Consider the following 9109-nt stretch of genomic DNA (forward strand, 5'->3'; position numbering starts at 1 on the left):
GAGGTTAGATAATACTAAAATTGAACTTCAAGGCCATCAAGATGATCAGAATAACATGAACGCAGGGTAATTTGTCCAGAGAGCGAGACCAAAACCAGACACGGAGACAACAGCTGAAGGTAAGTGTGTTTATTTACAGGTGACAACTATCTACAGTGCGTTCTTCGTGGAATGATCTGGAAAGCAAGAGGAACAGGGCGAGTCTCAGGTACCAATCCTACTATCAGCCGAGCGCTGCAAGGTGGCTTAATTAATGTTCTTTTGTTCTTACAGGTCCAGGAGGTGTCCAGCGGCGAGGAGGAGATGACGGAGGTGTTTAGGTGATCCAGGAGTCGACAAGCCAGTAATCCTGTCCAGGTGAGTATCCAGGTGTCCGAGGTAAGTATCCGTGAAACCGTAGCTCCGTGACGTGGCAAAGAATCTATAAACAAGATGCACAGAGAACGTAGTCAATAAATTACCAACTTAGGTTAGAAACAGTGACTGCGAATCAAACCCAGGAGGTTCGATGCTCCAGCGAAGGTCTGGTCTCAACTGGAGGCTTAAGTACTGGCAGTCTTCATTATCCAGATCTGGATCACCTGTGAAAGTAAGAACTAGAGGAGCCGCCCCAAGGCGGGGCTAAAAACTCCAGATCCCTACACAGAATGTCACAAACCTAACACCTCTCATCATGATGAGAACATTGTTCCCACAGTGTAACATTTTGGTGGAAGCATCATGCTATGAAAATGTTTTTCATCAGCAGGAACTGGGAAACTGATTTAAGTTAAAGAAAAGATGGATGGTGTAAAATATTGAGAAATTCTTGGGGGAAACCTATTGAAATTGTCTAGAAATTTGAGTCTGGGACGGAGGTCCAGCTTCCAGCAGGACAATGACTCTAAACACTCTACTAAGGCAACACTTCAGTGGTTTAAGGAGAACCAGGTAAATATCCTGGAATGGTCCAATCAAAGCCCAGACTTCAGCCCAAATGAGAAACTTTGGTTTAACTTAAAGAGTGTTGGACACAAGCAGCACCCATCCAACCTAAAGGATCTGCAGCAGTCTTGTCATGAAAAATGGACAAAAGTTCTTGCGGTTAGATGCTTTGAGCAGTATAAATCAACTTAAACAATAAAACAGCGTATGTTAAGATTAAAATTTTTATTTGAGAAATTAATAATGGAGAATGAAGAATAGAGAATAAACCTGTTAGTGACTGTTAAAAGTATTGCAAAACCTATTTTAGGTAACATGTATCTAAAATGTGAATGTATTTAAACTATTCAAAAATATTCAACCATAACATGTTTGTTACTCAAAATACGCTCAAAAGGTAAATGTCTGTGTAATATAGATTTGCTACAGGAAATATTTGTGAATCATTGCATCTGTACTCAGTGCACATTTATTTCCAGTTCTTGCTTTAATTGCATTAATTCTTGCTTTCACTTGTTTCTTGTAGGAAACATTTGGCATTCTGATGTTCTTAAAGATGCGCTCACAGATAAATTTAAACACTTGCAAATCTGGCCCAGATGTAGGTCCCCTAAATGATCATTAAAGAGTTATTTTCCCTCACTGAGGGGGATGCTCTTACCAACCGTTGACCTTATATGTATGGAAGTAAAATTAGTCTCTTAATAATCACAAATGTGCATTGCATCATACACACAAATGTACAACTATTTGTTAGTAAGTTCCGTGAGTTGAAAATGTGTATTGTAATCTACACACAAATATCAAACTGTTTGAGCACATGTAAAACAGCTTCACAAAGTCAATCATTAAAAAGTGAGCCAACATTGATCATTTACATAGCGGGGCAGATTCATTCCTCCTTAAACAGATCCTGTCCGGTGAGTTGGCTGCTGGCTCAAGGCCACTTAGGGGGCATGAGAGATGACTGAAAGACCAACTTCTCAAAAAGTCCAGGATTCCTGTAGTCATCTAGGAGGCTCTGGCAACGTACCCTCCATCCTGGAGGAGACTGGAAACAGACTGGGCTCCAGCAGCAGAAAAAAGGGCAACAGATACATTGCCATCTTCTGCTACCACATCTACTTCTGAGTCTTCAGTGCCCAGTCTTCCACTCACATCTTGGCCTCTACAGCCACCAGCAAGCACACATATGAAGGACCCAGTTAACCCAAAAGAAAAAAAAAATGAATTAGGAGAACAGATCCTCAAATTTGAGGGCCTGTCTGAATAATGTGACTGGATTGGGATGCATCTGAGCACAAACCAGCTTAGTGTGCACACAGGGCTTTTCAGTCTTTCTTCACAGTCACAGGCCTCACAAAAATCATAAATTGACTACATAAGCGTTAAAAGGCTGGTGGAGAGCTGATTTATTTCAAGCATCACCAGACAAATGAACACAGGCACAGGCAAAACATTATCACCTACTCTCGCCTTTCAGCAGTGCAGTAAGAAGGAAAGACACACTATATATATAACATACATTACAAAAGGCCAGTTAGTAAAAGTTATCTATCTAAGGAAGCCAGTAGATTGCGCTGAATCTTCACTTTGTCGCAGTCTTCCATCCTGAGCAGCTCATTGGCAACAGTGGAAAGGTAAAACTCCCTTTTAACAGGAAAAAAACTTCCAGCAGAACCAGAACCAGGCTCAGCTCGAGCGGCCATCTGCTTAGACCGGCTGGGGTTTGAGAGGACAGGAAAGAGATACAGACAAACACAGAATGACTGGTCCAGCTGTAGTTTCTACTGGGAGAAAGACAAAGAAAATCATGTTAGTGATAGAAATAATTACAGTAGAACAAGAAAAGGCAGCAACAAAGTGAGGAAATGTGGTTAATTTGTCCTCCAGCAGTCTAAGTCTATAGCAGCATAACTAAGGGAAATCTCAGGAAACCCAAGCCAACCCTAACTATAGGATTTATCCAAAAGGAAAGTCTGAAGCCTAGTGAGGTAACTGGTCTGCATCTGTGTTCAGGCCAGAGCTCCCATTTTGAGAGACACTGTCTTCAGCCACAAATACCTTCTTAGGAAGTGAACCGTGGGCTCTTACGCTCACGTTGTCGAAAACGTGCAAACGTGGACAATTAGCTGTTGCTTGTCTGAAGACCTTAGTTTATCCCCATAAATGGAATTGAATGTACTTGAATCCTACAGGTCCGTCCCAGTGGGACGTGGGTGTCTTGTTACTCTTACTAGGGTGTGGTAAATGTTCATAAAAACAAGCAGCCCCAGAGAAACGGGGGGATTTCACGGATTGGACCAGAAGTTCCCGGTTTCGGCACAGACTCTGTTATTTTGAATAAACTCACTGTTCAAGAATAACTTATGTCTGTAAAGTCATTTCTTTTGATCAGTACATTGTTGCTGCAATTATGAAGACCCAGAAGAACGTCCACCTTTTGAAGACACTTCACTAGTCTTAAAAGTAGACAGAGTATCAGCCTCACAGATGGAAACTGGAGATTGGCTCCACAGCTGGAGCTTGAGAACTGAAAGCTCTACCTCTTGTTCTACTTTTAGAAACTCTAGGAAACACAAATAAATCTGCAATCTGAGAGCAAAGTTCTCCATTAGGAAAATATGGAACAATAAGATCTTTAATAAGAGATGGAGCTTGGTTGTTGAGAGCTTTGTAAGTTAGGAGTAAGATTTTAAATTATATTCTGAATATATATATAAAATACACATACAGACATACGTACATGTACATGTACATGTAAATCAAATAGCAGTTCAAATGAACCATTCTTTAAATTAAACAAATATTTGTGCGTAATTTCCTGGTCGCACATATGGGGATATTTGGGTTAAGCTGTACTGAAAAGCCAATCAATTGAAAGGTCAGAAATAACAATTTGAATCCAGAATGGTTTTCTGGTTTCCAGTTGTGTTGGGGTCAGTGGCCTGACCGGGAGACAGTCTGCAGGAGCTGAATTAAGTTTCAGTCCAGAAACTTTACTCATTTCTTTAGCTTATTCATCTGAATCCAGCCATTCCTCCGCCAGCTCACTTTTCCACCTGCTTTAGCTGTCTAAAAACACACATACACACACACACACACAGGGCCGTAGCTACTATTGAAGATACCAAAGTCCCGACCTCAGTATTTTTCTGCTGTGTATATTTTAAATAAATTAATCAAAACAACGCTTTTGAACGGTGTGGTTCTCTGCGTAGCTCCACCAGTTTACTGTAGGAGGCGCTGCAACTGTGTGCAGCTGCAGCCAAACTCAATGTCTACGAAGAAGAGTGCAGCTTTGCTACCTTACTGCTAAAATAAAGACCAGAAGAAGAAGAGCGCCTCTTAGGGTGAAACACAACCAAGGTAACTTGCTGAAAATATTCTCTTCCAATTCCACGAAGCTGAAGTTGGTTTCCGATTGCAGCTTCCGGTTAGGAAAATGGCTAAAGGGCGATTCCACCTAATTTTTCACTACCATCAGCATCTTTAATCTACTCTAGTTAAAAAAACTACAACACCTAGACACTTCAAACCTAAACCAGATTATTCTCAACTAATAGCAGAATATTTAAAACCGACTGTGTGATCTGTGAAACCTTAATCTGATTTGTGAAACCTCAATAAAGGGGGATTTTTTTGCATCCGGACCACACTAGAACTGGTCCAGCTCCAAAACTACAACACCTCACTGGTATTTGATAAAAAGGTCAAATCTATGCTAAAGTCTTGTGTTCTGAATGTGTTTGTGCAGCGTGAACAATCAACATTCATATAAACTAATTCATGTAATTTCAGTGAGTCGTCATGGTTGTGCCCTGAGTCCTCTGTTGCTTAAGATGACATCGTGCCCCATGAATTTACAAACACACACTAATACATGTCATATGGACATTCAAGTCACTTGTTTTAAATAAATGCTTCTATTTTAATTACGTTTTGGTCTTCATTGTAACTGATGTGCAGGGGGATAATGAGTGGCTGACCTCAGTGTTTTTTAAAGTCTGGCTACGGCCCTGCCCATACACCCACACACACAGAACTAGTGTCTACTGTGGTAATTGGTAATCATTAGCTGTGAGGGACATATAAATGTTTTTTTTAATCTTTTACATTCAGGAAGAAAATGAACAGTGCAGCTTGATGAAATCATATTTTTCTGTTCTTTTTAGAAGATATGTAGGTAGGAACTAAGCTTTTTTTCTCTCTTTATTTAATAACTTATTTTTGTTTCAATCTAAATAAAATGGCTTTGGGAAAAGGTAATTAATATTTATACACAAATTACAATGTAAATGACATATTACATCAGAAAACCAAGATTAATTTCTCTTTTTTTTTCAATAAATAGTGACAGAGACTGGTCCTTGGCTAGAACCAAGCTTTTAATTTTGGCCCTTCATTTAAATGACTCTGACACCCCTGCGCCATAGGAATAATTTAGCATATTTGCTATCAGGTGAAGGCCTAAATAAATAGAGTGCAAATAAAAAAAACATGTATTTTGCAAATTAATGTATTTTACAGCAGAAATAGTGTTTTCAAATCATACCTCCTCTCTCAGTGTTTTGAAGAAAGTAATCATTGTGTTTAACAACTTCAGAGTGCCTAGAACACAATCTAATAATACAAACCCATTGCGAAGTAATTTTTGTGCTGTGATAGGGTTATTAAGAGGTCATGCTGTTAACAAAGCTTTTATAAACCTAAAGATGATGTCAATTTAAGGAGTAGACATTAGCATCAATAACACTAATATGAAGGAAGGGGAAACATGACACATTTCAATATCTATGACACACAAACGCACACACACATATATTAGATTACGTCATTTCTTTTAAATGCTCTGCTTAAGGTCCTTCCACATGACCTCTGTTTGATTTGAGTCCAAAAATAAAAAAATATCTTTTAAAACATTAGCTTTATGTTTCTTGAACCATTTTTAGGAGTCTTAACTTCTGTTCTTTAAGCTGTTGTCTCAGAAGTTGTGTGTTATGTTTAGGTAAGATGATCTGACATCCTCTTTTATAGTTAGCTGCTAAAGTTTCACATTGATTGTTCCATCAAGGTCTTCTTTTCTTACTGGCACTTTACTATTGGACATTCCTTCTCCTGCTTCATTTTCCCGAGCAGAAAAATACCCTTGTCACATGGAAGACATTAGTCTTTTGCCATCTCAACTTGTGTGAATCCTAAGTAGCGCAAGAAACACAAATTTGATGTGTTTATTACCTTGACGGTGCAAATTAACTTACTTAAGGAAGGCAAAGGAGTACAGAGGGATCACTGCACTAAATACAAACCACTGAACAGTCAGAACTTTGTTGTGATGGTAGTGTTTCAATATATATAGACTGAATAGATCAAGTTTTAGTTCTAATTTCAGACTTATTTTTGTTTTTGACAAGAACAGAAAAAAAAAACATATGAATGAGAGCTGCTTGTCTCAGTAATCATCCCTTCCAGTATTTATAGTCTCTGCTCACAGTCACTCATTACTGCTTCTTCTCTGTTTGCCTGCTCCTCACGCTCTGTTGCTCCTGTCTTCCTGCTGCGATATTATGTATAGTTTCTACCTCCTGCTCTGTCTGTGCTCCCATTGATTTTTGTTTGTAAATTTTGTTTTGATGCCTTGTTAGCCTTTTTATTTTATGATTAAAAGTTTTGTCTCTTACTCAGCTTTTCAGTCTCCATGTATGCAATCTGGATTCTTTTCATACTCCATTTCCTAACATTGTCGATTCACCACTCCTTAAATACTATTTAGAATAACATTCTAAAGGGTTTTGTCATTTCTTTCAACCTAATGAGCATCAACAACTCTTTAAAACATTTTCTGAAACCTCATCTGTCCCTTTTTTGTCTGTTAAAGTACCTACACATTCTGAATGCCACATGTGTGACTGAAAAAAAAAAACATCAACATTTTTTAAAAATAACTTTTTACACAACAGGTTTACATATTTTGCACATATATGTCAAATTGCAATCATGACATTTCTGAATCCCTTTGTTTTATTTTAATTTTTAGACTTAATGGTATGCTCATTATGTTTTTTATTTTTTGCATAACTTGGGTTTTGGTTGCTAAACTATTTAAACTATTCAATGTTGAAAATGTACCTTGTAAAATAGCCCCTGCTGCTTTCCACAAAAAAGTGGAGATAGATAGATTGTTAGATAAACTTTGTAGAATTGATTAAATCGAATATTATTTTCACTTTGGTAGCTGACTGGTACTCAGTTACTGGTGAAAAGGTATGACTCAACCGTGACATACAACTGTACACTGAAGAAGGCAGAGCATATCTATTTTCTCCTGAATTCCTATTTGATTTGATGTGGCTTAATCTTTTGTGCACTTTGCACATTCATTTTATTATTAAGCACATGAATTATGATTCGTCTTTCTCTGCAATATATTGGATTGCTTTTGTATTCTTGATTTTAAGTACTAGACCTACTTAAAATACTCCATATTTTCAAAATGAAATGGGAGAAAAACTTGTTTCAAATTATCAAAACTCTATAAAATTAAAAATTGGTGAGCATAAACCTCCCACACAATCAGAAGCCACCTAATTAGTTAAATAAGCTCCACCTGTGGAGAATCTAAGTGTCAAATGATCTCAGTATAAACACACCTGATGTGATAGCCTCGTTCTGATAGCTTAGTTTCCAGATTCCTTCTAACTTCTCTCAATTCTAATTATTTTTCTAATCTGAAGACTACATTTTTTGCATTCAGAAGACTTTCATATTCAGCCAGGATTTCTGGTTTGAGTAGATTGTAATCTCCTTGGTGACAGTAACATCAACAGTACACTTGCTGATATAGCTGCACACAAATGAGGCATAGTCTTCCAGATTCACCTTACGGGGAGCTGATCAGCAGAAGGAGCTTTTTCAGGAACAGGCTAACACAGCCACTCTGCAGAACTGAGAGACACAGAGAAACTTTTCAATAAAACTGAGCAACTGTTACTAAACCTCACCATGTGAAATGTGCACACTTCTGTTGTATACTGAGATGTATAGGAAACTAGTATCTACATTGAAATAATTAGTGTATCTCATTCTTATTATCTTAATTTTATCTTATTTTATTATCCCCCTTACAAAAAAATCCCACGAAATTCACATGTGATCACATGTGATTCCCATTTTCCACATGTGGGTCACATAATCCACACAAAAATCACATGTTTTCACATGTGATTCCCATTTCCCACATGTGGTCAAGTATTTTGTTCATGTGTTCAATGTTCCTTACATCTTATGATCACATAATTCTCAACTGTGGACCACATAATCTTTTTCACATGTCAATATCATTAGATTGCCTGTCATATCCATATTACATTTCTCAATATTTTTAAGTACATGAATGTGTTATTATTGTTATATATTTAAGATATATTTAATGAACGTACAACATATATATTCACATTTCATATTTTTGAAATGTTATATGTCAACAATGGAATAAATCTGACACGTAAACACTGACACCCATCTGTAAAGTAATTCAGTTTTTATTTTTTTAACATTTAAGTAATTTAAATGAAATAATTTAATCAAAAATAATACACATACAGAACAATTGGCAGTTCCATAGACATTAATCACGTTCAAAATTGTTTGGCAGTAAGCAAAGTATATAGCTGTCATTGCTCTTTCTGTACATAACACATTTGTCTGCCAACTCACTCATGTCCACAGCAGTCAAATCTGTAAAATCAGAAGTGACAGACATTATGTGTTCGATCTGGCACCTTGATTGTCCACACTCCATAAAAAACTAGGTCGTGAAACACATCTTTTAACAAGTGACATTGCACGCTTTGAACCATCACAACAGCTAACACTTACAAAACTGGCAATTTGGCAAGAGTTCCCATCAGACAGTCTCACAAAACTGTTATTCCGCTTACGTTTTCTGCAGTAATTAATGCTCATAAACATTTGAAAATTTCCTGTTGCCTTGTGGTAAAACACAGCTTGATCTGTAACAGGGCGTCCAACATGGTTCTCAATGACTTCCTTTTCATTTTGATTGAGGGCTCTGGAAACACCATGGCCAAAAAATACTACATTATCTACAGGTTTAGCATATTTATTTTTGTTATATCCACTCATAATTACTTCTAAAAGTTTTTTTACTCCGGTTCCAGCATTT

The sequence above is a fragment of the Kryptolebias marmoratus genome, linkage group LG1 (genome assembly GCF_001649575.2).
Source record: "Kryptolebias marmoratus isolate JLee-2015 linkage group LG1, ASM164957v2, whole genome shotgun sequence".
Taxonomy (NCBI): Eukaryota; Metazoa; Chordata; class Actinopteri; order Cyprinodontiformes; family Rivulidae; genus Kryptolebias; species Kryptolebias marmoratus.